This window comes from Ahaetulla prasina, chromosome 1 (assembly GCF_028640845.1).
Source record: "Ahaetulla prasina isolate Xishuangbanna chromosome 1, ASM2864084v1, whole genome shotgun sequence".
Lineage (NCBI taxonomy): Eukaryota > Metazoa > Chordata > Lepidosauria > Squamata > Colubridae > Ahaetulla > Ahaetulla prasina.
Window position 1 is genome coordinate 126,227,882 of NC_080539.1, and position 14,059 is coordinate 126,241,940.

A 14,059-nucleotide genomic window follows, 5' to 3' on the forward strand; every position below is an offset into this window, starting at 1 on the left:
TCTCCCCACTTCTCTTCTCTCTGTATACCAATGACTGCATCTCCAACGATCCATCTGTCAAGCTACTGAAGTTCGCAGATGACACAACAGTGATTAGTCTCATTCGAGACAATGACGAATCCGCATATAGACTAGAGGTTGAACAACAAGCCTTGTGGTGCAACCAAAACAATCTGGAACTGAACACGCTCAGAACTGTAGAAATGGCGGTAGACTTCAGGAGAAACCCTTCTATACTTCCACCTCTTACAATACTAGACAATACAGTATTAACAGTAGAAACCTTTAAATTTCTAGGTTCTATCATATCGCAAGATCTAAAATGGACAGCTAACATCAAAAACATCATCAAAAAAGGACAACAAAGAATGTTCTTTCTGCGCCAACTCAGTAAGCTCAAACTGCCCAAGGAGCTGCTGATTCAGTTCTACAGAGGAATTATTGAGTCTGGCATTTGCACCTCTATAACTGTCTGGTTCGGTTCTGCAACCCAACAAGACAGACACAGACTTCAGAGGATAATTAGAACTGCAGAAAAAATAATTGCTACCAACCTGCCTTCCATTGAGGACCTGAATACTGCATGAATCAAGAAGAGGGCCGTGAAAATATTTACAGATCCCTCACATCCAGGACATAAACTGTTTCAACTCCTACCCTCAAAACAACGCTGTAGAGCACTGCACACCAGAACAACTAGACACAAGAACAGTTTTTTCCCAAAGGCCATCACTCTGCTAAACAATTAATTCCCTCAACACTGTCAAACTATTTACTAAATCTGCACTACTATTAATCTTCTCATAGTTCCCATCACCAATCTCTTTCCACTTATGACTGTATGACTGTAACTTTGTTGCTGGCAATCCTTATCGTTTATATTGATATATTGACCATCATTTGTGTTGTAAATGTTGTACCTTGATGAACATATCTTTTCTTTTATGTACACTGAGAGCATATGCACCAAGACAAATTCCTTGTGTGTCCAATCACACTTGGCCAATAAAATTCTATTCTATTCTATTCTATATATATATATAATGAGCTGTTTTTTGTTCCAGCATTGTTATCACTCATTAAAAATTGAGAAATTAATGGAGTTTTACATTTTTTGTCTTCTATTTAAAGCAGACAGGAAGGAAAAAAGAAAAGCTGTATTTTTCTCTAATAAGGTGTACATTCCACTGCCACTAAAAATATTCTCTTTACTAAATGTTGTTAAAAGTGAAGAAAAAAAAGTAAAGGAAATAAAAAGAGGATTCGGTGCATTATCATATATCCCCGTGCTGAGATAAAGCTTAATAACTTAGAGTAAGGAACATTTGACACTATAACATTAGACTTTCAAATCCTTTGCTTTATTCTTTTTAAGCAGAAATGACAAGAGTGGGCATTGTCCAATTATGAGCCTTCTGTAAATATACAAGGACAAAATTAACATAAAATGTACTTACGAGACTTAGCAAGGGAACAAGTGCTATTTAAATCACATTAAATCAACTATTGTGAACTACACTATTTCTTCACACAACGGATAATGAAATGTAGATTTTAGCTTAGGTCAATATACATTAGAGCTATTTCAAATAGGGAAGGTATCTGAACCAAATCTTCATAAAATTCACTGTACACAAAATATTTAGCTTACTTCTGGAATTTATTAGAAATCAATTCATATCTCCCATATGCAATGATATGGTGATTTGACTAAATACCATCAATGTTGAAATGCCATTGGATTAGTTCAGAAATTGGAAAATGTGTATCTTTAAATCTACTGAGTTATCTATGTATCTGAAATTGGGTTGCCACAATCTTTAAAAATCTTTCCCCGTTCTAGTGAAGCAATGATGCCGTTCACTAGAGTTTATTGATTTAACAAGCTGTGGTACAACTGGATATAACCCCAAGCAGTCTATTTATGCCTTTGAGGAAAAATCATGATAAATCACTCAAAGGAGCAAAAAAAAGGAAAGAAAGAAAGAAAAAAGAGAAAAGAAAAGAAAAGGGGGAGCTGAAAGGGGTAAAAAAGAAAAAGAAACATTGTTTTATATGCCTCATATTGGATATTTAGATTGGCATGGTAGCTCAGTGGTTAAGATACTGGGCTTGTTAGCTGAAAAGCAGGCAATCCAGGTTCGACACCCAAGTGCCATGCAATGGGGTGAGCTTACATCCTTGCCCCAGCTCCTGCCAACTTAGCAGTTTGAAAGCATGCAAATGTGAGTAGATAAATAGGTACCACTTTGATGGGAAGGAAGCAGTGCTCCATGACATGATGCTGGACATATGACTATAGAAATGTCTTTGGACAGCGCTGGCTCAATGTCTTTGAAGCAGAGATAAGCACCAACCCCTATAGTCGGCAATGACTAGTAGAGTAAAATCTGCAGGGATTCCTTTACCTTTACTTTTATTAAATATTTATCTTATTAACCATTCACAACATCTTTTGGAGTAGTTCTGTTTAGTACAATAAAATGTTGAAATAGCAACTATGTTGAAATATATATGAAAAAGAAAACGTCCCTTGAGGCATCTACTAGCTTTGGCTTTGAACTGCAACTGTTTGGGGAAAAGAATTAGATGCCATTCAGAATAAGAGTTCACATTTCTGAAGTTCCGTCCTAGTCAACTTTTCCCAGTTGTCTCATCTTTCTACCAAGTCTATCTCACTTTTTTAAAAAAGTTAAAAATTAGTTGTGTTCATTCTTCCAGGGTAATGATTAAGAAGTCTGATGTTCACATTGTATTAGAACCTGAATTGAAGTTTTAAAAAAGCCTCTGATTTTATTTGAACTGATATGGTTTGAGTTTCTAATTCAGTTTAAACCCTTTTACAACACACTAAATTAGTCCCAGAATTGAAGGTGATCGGTACACATTTGCACAATGTACTACTGCTGTAACATATAATGTATAAACCCAGGGAAGAAAACCCTCTAAACCGAAATAGGTTGAGCTTTAATGATTTCTAAACATGTCCACAAACAGGATCATTGATGAAACAAATTGCTACTTTGTGTAGGCGAATATATCTCTGCTGACATTTTCACAGTATTCATTTGTTTATACTCAACCTGATCAATAACAATGTATTGTTTATTTTGATGGATGCCATGGATCTCTCACAGAAAAAAAAAAGCCATATGTCTGGTATTTGTCATGAAAATCATTAAATCTCATTAAAACAAAGGATTTATCCTGTTAACAAGTTTGTCCACAAGCTAGGCATTTATACACACGGTACTAAAAGTTGCAGCTTGAGTGAGTGACTCAAATCATTAAAGGAATTGATTTTATCACAACCGTCCATATACTCATAGTGGTTAAACTACTTTTAAGTATATTGTTTCTAAAAACAATTCCTCATTGTGTAATTTTATATACTCTTTAAAATTTATGATGATTCAGCAACCACGTATATGATGCATTTGTACTGTGGTGAAATTTGAGGAAAATGGTATTACCGTATTTTTCAGAGTATAAGACGCACCTTAGTTTTTGGGGAGGAAAATAAGAAAAAAGCTGATTGGCGGGTGGATTGGCCTCCCAGAATACCCCCAATCAGCTGTTCCCAGAGGTGAATTTTAGCAACAGGTTCCTTGGTTGTGAGCTCTGTGTCTTGCTTTTTTTGCTTTTTTTCCCCTGAAACTCTGTTTCAGAAAAAACTTTCTGCCTCTGAAAGCCTCCAAAACAAAACTTCAGAAAAAAAAGCCTCTGAAGCTCTGTTTGGGAACTTTTTTTCCGAAACTCTGTTTGGGGCTTTTTTTCTGAAGCTTCTTTCAGCCTCTGAAATTTCCATTTGAGAAGCTGTGTGGGCTACTTTCGGAGTATAAGACGCACCCAGATTTTCACCTTCTTTTTTGGGGGGAAAAAAGTGTGTCTTATACTATACCAAACAAATATGGTAATTCAAAAACAACACTAGCATTGGTATCATAACTGACTGAGGAAGCAGAGAGGAACAACTAGCATAAATATGTTTGTATGATTGCTTGTACAACCACTAGCAAACTGACTGATGAAATAACTTATGCAATGAGATATACAAATGAAAATAAAGTATTGGATCTGTCTATGGAACATACATAAAAACAGCGTTTTCAGTTTTCACAGTGACAGGAGTTTTGGGCAAGTGGAATTGATGTAAGAGCCAATATGATGTGTCAGTTGTTATATGGCTTGAAAGAACTAGGTTCAAATCCACATTCACCCACTGAAACTCAGTGGGTGTATTAGACCAGTCACTGTCTCTCAAACTATCCCACTGTCCCATTTTGAGGGGACAAATTGGAGAAGAAAATACAATAGTATACGTCATCTTTGGTTCTTGAACTGTATGATTCTAGTGCTTTTATATGCTTCTCAGCTATCTCTGCTTATTACTAAAATTAACTTCTTATTATGGGCCTATTCAATGAATCAGATTCTGAATTGGAGAAAGAAGGCTTAACAGTTCTAATCTCAAAACTCAGCTTCTTAAATATCTTCAGATGATTCATAAACAGCAGGACCTGGTGGAGAGCTAGCAGGTCAGAGAGCAGTCAGGTAATCAGGCACCTCTTACAAAAGCACAGCAGGAAGTTGAGTCACACATTCTATAGCATAGCCAGGTCAAGATTCTTAGTCCAAATAAAAGGAAATCTCATAGTACATGTGTTCTTCTCGGGGTCCAACATGCTACTTGGAAACAAGAACTAGCAGGGTAGCACAGTTCTTCCATCATCATATTTGGGATTCCAAAGAGAATGCTGCTTATGTGCATTTAGTACCAGAGACAATCTACATCTGGAACATTTTCTGCTAACAATAGCAATCTGACATGCACAGGGTATGTAGGGAAGTGATAAATGTATGAGATGTATCATCTGCAAAGTGAAGAGATGCAGTGTATGAAGAGAGTGTTCACTGATTCATTTCTCTTATTTTTCATTTAGTCAAGAATAACATCCTAGCACTCGGAAAGTAATTGTCAGATTGCACAGATTTATTATCTTGTTATTTTTTTAAAAAAAATAATAATGAGAATAAGCTATAAATAAAGTGGAGGTTACTGTAATTAACCAAAAGCTGCACTTGAATGAATTTAAATTTATTTGTTGCAAATGAACCAATATGCTCTGTTGATATAGAAGATGCCCCTTTCCATTATTTTTTAAGGAAATGGATTTCTTGCTGGGATAAGTGCTGCAATTGGAAATTTTAGATTAAAAATGATTTGGCTGAAACAGTGGGAAAGCAAAACGGGGTTTTTTTGCAGTTATTATAAACAGAAATATGGTAATAAGGATCAACTTTTAAATATTAAAGTGAAACTATACATTGTGGTTAGAAAAGTTGCTGAGGAACCTGAGAGCAAACTTGGTTCTGATACAGAATAGTTAAATCCAAAATTATACTCTTTTATTGTAGGAAAGTTACTATATCAAATACTATTTTTCAAAAGGATCAGCATCAATCCTTTTTACATGAAATGCTTATAGTATACTACACCTTAGTTTTCTCTTTTGCAATATTTTTGTTTATCAAGAGAGAAACACCCTAACTTAACAAACACATATGAGGGAATTAGTGAAATGACACTTCTCATTTCTATGACCTTCAACTTATAGAGTGTGTGTGTGTGTGTGTGTGTGTGTGTGTGTGTGTGTGTGTGTGTGTTTTCTAGCTATATTTCTTGTTTGGTCCAAATAGAAAACTGAAACCAGACCCCAGTGGGAAAAAGAAAGGAAAAGTGCACACTAAATCAGACTCCAATTAAAGAGAAGCTGAGAACCATGAAATCAGTGTTGAGAAATGCTCAACTCATTAAAATAATATGGGTGTTTTCTTCATAATTCTCAGCATGCCTACTACTCTTCAGGAGGTATATAAAGAACTGAGAAGTTGGATTAGCCTACTTTCATTTGACCCATCCTTTTTAAGTTCAAGGATTAAAGTTTAGTCCTGTTGCCTGATGGTTTCTTATACAGTAGCTACATTATGACATTGTTCCATAGGTACTGGAGAAGAAGTTCCTTCTGCAGCCCCAGTTTATTGCCATATATATTAGGCAAACCTTGACCTGTGGGTCATTGTTTCAGAGATATTTTCTTACCTAAGACTTGCATACTCACTTTGCATCCCCGTACCCCTCTATGACACATCTAGCCTCCTCACACCTTCCTTTGCATCACCACATATTTTCCACAACTCATGTGGCACTTCTGGTGCTTTCTATACATCTTCCTGACCTGCACTTGTGCAACCCCTCACATCCTTGTGCACTCTCCCTGACCCACATGATACCTCTCATGCATCCCTGTGCATCCCCACATACCTTCCCCATCCTGTGTGATCCCTATTGTGCACTCCTTTGTCCCCTTGTGCCCTGTCTCCAATCTACCCACTGTCTCCCAAGAACTGCCTCCCCTACTTGGCAGCAACCATTTGTTTGCCTGCCAGCCTGGAACTTTTAAGATCTTGCTGGCTTTCCTATTGACTTTTTTGGTGGGAAGCTGGCAGGAAGTGCTTGAAGTGCCAGTCATGTGACTGCAGCTAAATATGGTAGTATGGCAATACTGGAAAAGTCCCAACTCTGTCAAATTTCAGTCCCCTGAAATGATGAATTCCAGATTTTGGACGCATTCTGTAAGTAGCACATTTTAGATACCTTGATTCAAAAATTCTTACTGTATAATGCTCTGTTTCACCCAATTAAAAGTTACAAATAATCAAAAGACAAATAGTTTTGGTAGTACAGTATAGTAGTATACAAAAGATTTAGAACTTTGTTTTCTTCAGCCAGAAGTATGGCTGCTTAATAAGAAGAGTTCTCTTTTGTAAGTATTTTTTCCTTCACTTAAAAACAACTCTCAGAATACTAGCGTTCAACTACAAATTACTAAGAACAAAGTAATAAATGGCCTTAAACCAAATCACTGTGTAATTTGGAATGCTCATTTTAAAAAGAGCTTCAGGTTCATTTTTTCTTTCTGCTTATTTTTCTTCCAATTTTCTAAACTAAGACTTAAATAACAGACTTTCCCTACTCCCGCAACAAATTTCATGGACTTCTATTAATTTCAAATAGTTTGTTAAAAGTCACACTTTCCTTAGCATGCCACATGTTAACTTTTTCATATATATTTTTTCTCATCTGGGTATTTTAATTTCATATTATGATATTGATTTTTAAATATTCCCTTTTCAACTTTATTAATCGAAGTGTGATTCTAGAATACTTTTTAAAAAGGTTTTCACCTCCAAATCATAAGCAGGATGCTAACACAAATTAATATTTATCTAGTTAGCTTAGAAAGTCAGAAGGATATAGAACATAACGCAACATACTTTGAGTTTTTTTATTTAGCAGCAAGAGTTTGAAAATATCTCTCATATTGAATGTCTTGCTTGTTTTAATGGCTTATATCAATATTTTAATCTATAAGAGGCATAATACTAATGTCACACCTTTAATTAAATAGCTTGTTCTTTAACAAAAAGCCACAACTTTGATGGAATGTGCCACAGTGAGAGACAGCTTGGGCAACACAGAACTTTCTAGGAGGAGGTCCAGATTAAATGCAATTCTGAAAGGGGAGAGGGGAAGAGGTTTGGCAAAATTTTGTCTATTTTGGGCAATTAAAGAACTGAATGTGTTTGGATCTCACTGTCTCATCTCTGGACTTGCATCTGGCATCTTCTATGTAATAAGGAGGCATGGGACCTGCCACTATCAAGATGCTTTAGATTACTAAATGTATACCTGTGCTTCTTTGTTACAATGCAGTAGTAGAATTCCACATAAATTTGTCAAGATTCAATCAATTTGCAAGAGTCATATAGATTCCTAAGATTCCCATAGATTCTCAAGATTCCCATAGATTCCCATAGATTCCCATAGAATTGCAGGGTAACCTTATCTATTTTTTTTAACTAAGTAAATTTTCTTGGTAGATCACTGGGAAATTGTAGAAACAATACATATTATTTTCAATGATTTGATAAATCATTGTCCACAATGATTCCGATTGATAAACTAGTTAAGCATGAACTGGATGGCATTACAGCTAAGTAGATATAAGTAGACTTGAAAATTCATAAATGGTAAGGTAAAGGTTCCCCTCGCACATATATGCTAGTCATTCCCGACTTTAGGAGGCGGTGTTCATTTCCGTTTCAAAGCTGAAGAGCCAGCCTATCTGAAGACGTATCCATGGTCATGTGGCCAGCATGACTCAACGCCAAAGGCACACAGAATGCTGTTACCTTCCCACCAAAGGTGGTCCCTTTTTTTCTACTTGCATTTTTATATGCTTTCGAAACTGCTAGGTTGGCAGAAGCTGGGACAAGTAATGGGAGCTCACCCTGTTATGCGGCACTAGGGATTCAAACCGCTGAACTGCCAACCTTTCGATCGACAAGCTCAGCATCCTAGTCCCTGAGCCACCGCATCCTTAGAATATAAATGGTACACAGTCAAAATAGAGTGAGGAAATGAGTGGGGTGTCCCAATATTCAGTTCTGGTCCCTGAATTCTGCAATATTTTATTAATGATTTGGAGAAGGTGGTTTCATATTTGCAGATAATAGAAAAACTGTGTCAGATACTGTAGAAGGCAGAAATGTTCAAAATGGTATTGATTGGTTAGAGATACAGGGTGAACATAACAGAAAGAAATTGATCAGGGACAAATGGAAAATTCCCCTGTAAGAAATCAGATGTCATATGCACAATTATAGATTGGGAGATGTCTGTTTTGACAGCAAAGCTTGTGAAAATGTTCTTGGAATAATTGCTGATCACAGCTGAAATATGAATCAACTGGAAAGAAAAAGTAAAAACAATTTTCAGCAGCCTGAACAGAAGAATGGTTTCCTAATCATGGAAAGCATTATTATGTTTGCTCCTGCATTGATGCATTTGGGTTTTTTAACAAGTTCTGGGTGCTGCAGTAAAAGAATTTGGAGAAACTGGAAGAGACAAAGAAGATAATAAGCATGATCAGGAAAAAACAAAGATAAAGGTTTCCCCTGTCCAGTTGCTTCCGACTCTAGGCGGTGGTGCTCAACTCTGTTTCTTAGCCAGGGGAGCCAGCGTTGTCTGAAGACACTTTTGCAGGTCATGCGGCCAGCATGGCTATATATCAAAGTTGCATGGAATGCTGCTACCTTCCCACCAAAGTGATACTTATTTATCTACTTGCATTTGCATGCTTTCAAACTGCTGGGTGGGCAGGAACTGCCCAAAGAGCTGCTGATTCAGTTCTACAGAGGAATTATTGAGTCTGTCATCTGCACCTCCATAACTGTCTACTTTGGCTGTGCAACCAAACCAAACAGACACAGACTTCAACGGATAATTAGAACTGCAGAAAAAAAAACAATTGCTACCAACATGCCTTCCACTGAGGACCTGTATGCTGCACGAGTCAAAAAGAGGGCTGTGAAAATATCTACAGACCTCTCACATCCTGGACAAAAATTGTTTCAACTTCTAACCTCAATGGCATTTGGGAAGAAACTGTTCTTGCACATCAGAACAACTAGACACAAGAACAGTTTCTTCCCGAACACCATCACTCTGCTAAACCAATAATTCCCTCAACACTGTCAAACTATTACTAAATCTGCACTACTATTAATCTTCTCATCATTCCCATCACACATCTCTTTCCACTTATGACTGTATGATCATAACATTGTTGCTTGTATCCTTATGATTTATATTGATATTCATTGTTTCCTGATTGCTTATTTGTAGCCTATGACTATCATTAAGTGTTGTACCTTAGAATTCTTGATGAACATATCTTTTCTTTTATGTACACTGAGAGCATATTCACCAAGACAAATTCCTTGCGTGTCCAATCACACTTGGCCAATAAAGAATTCTAACTGAGGAAGATAATAGGAGCTTACCCTATCGTACATCACTTTGGTCTTTACATCTGATAAACTTACTGTCTTTATGATCAGGAGGAAAAACTAAAACATTTAGAACTTTGATGTATGAAGAGCAATTGAAAAAAACTCTTAGCTATGAGAAGATACATTTTCAGATGCATTACTTACATGCATAATGTTATCAATTTGATTTGCAATGTGTGTTTTTTCTGCTGCTTTTCCAAAAAGGTCCCTTTGCTGATGAACTCCAGAGGATCTTAAAAACACTTCCTTACATAGCCTCCAGACAGCCTATAAAGCAGCTTTCACCTTTCAACTGCTTCATGACTTTGTTTGGTGATCCCAGTGCAGGTTTCATGTTTGCCACAGAAGAAAAGAGAATCATGTAAATCTAGCTTTAGTTTCTAAGGCTTAGCCTCTTAGTCTTTTCTTGATAAAAGAAGCTAATCGGAAAAACTGCCTAAATTTAAGAGTCTGTGTTTTTTTCAAATTCCATGCCTCATGTTGAGAGATTTACAGTTTCTGGGAAATGGTACTGAATTGTTCTTTATGATAACATTTGTTATTTCAATTATGATAGAGAATTGCTACAAGACTCTTTGCAGATTCTAACTCCTTTATTTAATAGCAGAGATAAAAACTCTGGATGCACTTTTAATCTGCCTAGCAAGCAGAGATACTTTGCTGTATTGGCTGAATAGAAATAGTTTGGATTAAAGCAGTATCCAACTGTTCTCGCTGTAAAAACCTTGAACTAAAATGAAAAATCATTGCATGCCAAATATCTCCTCGCATAAAAAAGCATATTGTTTTACTGTCCTTTATGTTAAGCAGAAATCATCTGGGGGAACCATCATTTCAAAGGGAATATGTTGCTTCAGCTTCCAAGTCTATTGATTAGTTCCCTAATTTTCTTTCCCAGTCTGTTAGAAAGAGGTATAGTTGAACATTTTAACCTGAATATTAATTAATACATATTAATTTAATATTTCCTAGATTTTAGAATACATAAAAGTAACATGACATCTTTGTCTAAGGAGTTTACTTCTTACTCTCTCCATTTGCTACAATTGCCTGAATTTTTTTCTTAGTTTCTGTGACCTTTTCCAATTTTTTTCTAGAAGTGCTAAAATGGTGACCACCAGGAGATACCAAGTTTGTAGATCAAATCAAATCTTTATTGTCAGTGCACAACAATGAGATTGGTTGAGCTTTCAGTGCCCCTCCCCCCACCAACACAATACAACTCACGGTGAAGACAGAAAATCTCTAACCCAATAAGTCATATTAACAAAACACCCAGTTCTATTTCACCAGTGTGAACATGTTATACATTGCGCCGGCCCTGCAAGTGCATTGTACTACATAGTTATGATGTCATTTCAAATTCAGGAGTCTGACAGTCCACGGATAAAAACTGTTCTTCAGCTTGTTTGTGCGTCTGGCTAAGCTTCTATATCTCCTTCCCGATGGTAGGAGGATAAAGAAGTGGTGACCAGGGTGAGAGTCATCCCTGAGAATTTTCCTCATTCTTCTAAGGCAGTGAGCCCTAGCAATCTCATCCAGTGGTAGCATGGGACAGCTCATGATGTTTTGTGCTGTGCTCACTACCCTCTGTAATGTTTTTCTATCCACGGCTGTCAAACCGGCACACCATACCATGATGCAGTAAGTTGTCCCCAACCTTTCCGGCTCCATGGACTAGTGGTGGTGGTGGAGCAGAGGCAGCAACAGTGGTGTGTGTGTGTGTGTGTGTGTGTGCGTGCGTGTGTGTGTGAATAGTTTCACACATGCAACCTAGGTCTACGCATAAAGCTTTGCGCATTTGCTGACCGCTAGTGCAGCCTAGTTCCCAACAGGCTGCAGATCAGTACTGGTTTGCAACCCAAGGGCTGGGGATCCCCGTTGTAAGGAAGACCAAAAACTTGAAAGTTATTGCCAAGAAAATACATACACCTACATACCCATGTGGTCTCAAGGAATCAAGCTGATATTTCTCTGTTCCAGTTCTTTGTATACTTTATTCCACTACTTACTCAATTCCACAATCTTTGCCAGTTCTATTCTAATGAGATGATATCATTTCCAAGCTCTTCTGCACTGCATTTTTTATACAAACATTATCATTGTAAAACCTAGGTGTGGTTACTATTTTTCTTTGCCTCCAAGTCTCTCAGGTGCTAAAACTTCCTTGAGGCTGATTGGGTGAGCATGCTTATCTTGGATATTCCCATAATTGATGGAAATTCCCATTGTCATTCCATGGCAGCAAACAACAAAAGGTAATCAGGAGAATAATAGTTTTATTTATTCCTATTTGTATTTCATGTCAATTTTTTAAAACAGTTATACAATATTTGTGATTGTATTTATGGTTCTTGACTATATTTAAAATATCACTATGAAAATTGATGTCCGGGAGGGATTTGACATTGTTCAATGGGAACATTGACAAGGAAAATGTATTTTTTCCAGATCAGTGAACAAATGTATTTTGAATTTGGGAAAAATTGTTTACCATATATTTGAGTGGCATTTGTTTCATGTACAAGATCCATGTGAATAAACTCTGTGCATGTATAGCGATTAAAAGACTTTTTTTTTCTTAGATTCTCCATTGAAATTGTCACATTGGGTGACCATTGCTGGAAAGATCTTCACTCAGCAAAATATGGATATATCAAAAATGACAGTTACATTAGTGTTCCAGAAATCTATCCCTATTATTTTCTCAAAAGTGCAGGAATAGCAAGATTTTTTTCCCTTTCTTCTGTAATAATATAAAATTGCTATGGCTATGCTAAATTCCGTGAGTTTTTAAAAAAGAAAAATAAAGCTAGCTGAATCTTCTGTTCCATTCGCACATAATTTCATGTTCTGTTGTCTCACTTCAGATTGTCAAGTTGCAGAAATGAAGAAGCAATACAAAGTTTAATCTTAAAGGAGAAATGAAAACTCTTTCTAGATATTACTTTACTGTTAGAAAAGCTGTTCCCTGGTCTTTGTTTTTAAGTTTTCTTCAAACACATCACAACTACTTTTGCTAGTATGGCATGATCCAAGAATACTCTGGGAATTCCCTGGATAAGACAAGGCGAAGAATAATGGATGGAAACTAACCAAGGAGAGGACCAAGCTATAACTAAGGAGAAAATTCCTGATGGTGAAAGCAATCAACCAATGGAATGGTTTAGAAGATATGGATGCTTCATCGCCAGAGGCTTTCAGAAAGGAACTGGACAAACATTTGTCTGAAATGGTATAGAGTCTCCTGCTTGAGCAGAGGGTTGGACTAGAAGACCTCCATGGTCTCTTCCAATTCTATTGTTCTATGTTTTATGTTTTTAAAAGACTGGAATTTCTTATGGATTATAATGAAAATGGAAAAATATGAATTGCTGATTTATGGATTAGCTGATTAGAAAGGATTGAATATGGGAAGAAGGGAATTATATGTAATTTTAATTTAATTGTAATTGTAGTTTTTTGAGTGGCAATAAGTTTGTTTCTAACCAGTGTAAAGGAGATGGAAGTTGTTTCTTTATACAAGCTTACTTTTTTTTCTATCTGTATTGCATTTTTCATTTTTCATCTTTTCATTTTCTTCATGTTTTGTTCTCTTTTTTCTTTGTGAAAATTTCTAATAATAATACATCATCAAACAACAATACCTGCCTGTCCTAGGTCCTTGGAAAAAACTGGATAGCTGGATATAAATGCCAAGCCCAGTCTAAGCAATCCAACAATATGAGAGAAAGAGGAGGGAGGGAGGGAGAGAGGATGTTATGGAGCTATAGATATACCAAGGAAAATTCTAAAGCAGATATAAAAGTATTGATTAAAGTGACTGGAAATCAATGTAGTGATTATTAAAAGTTGGTTTGCTTTTAGGAACAACTTTTACCAGGCAACCTTATCTATTTTGGAGGTTGTTTTCTTTCTGGTTTATGGAAATGTTATGATTAAAATATGTTTTAATTTTAACAAGTTCTTTGACAAACTATCTCAAATTTTATTAGCAAGCTATTAAATATGTGTTGGATGACAAAACTATTAGTGTGATTACTTACAAAGATGGTTCCAAAATCAGACCTAAAAATCATTTGTCAATAGTTTCTTGTCAAACTTGAAAAAGTTGGCAAGTGGGGCCCATAGGGCACAAAAT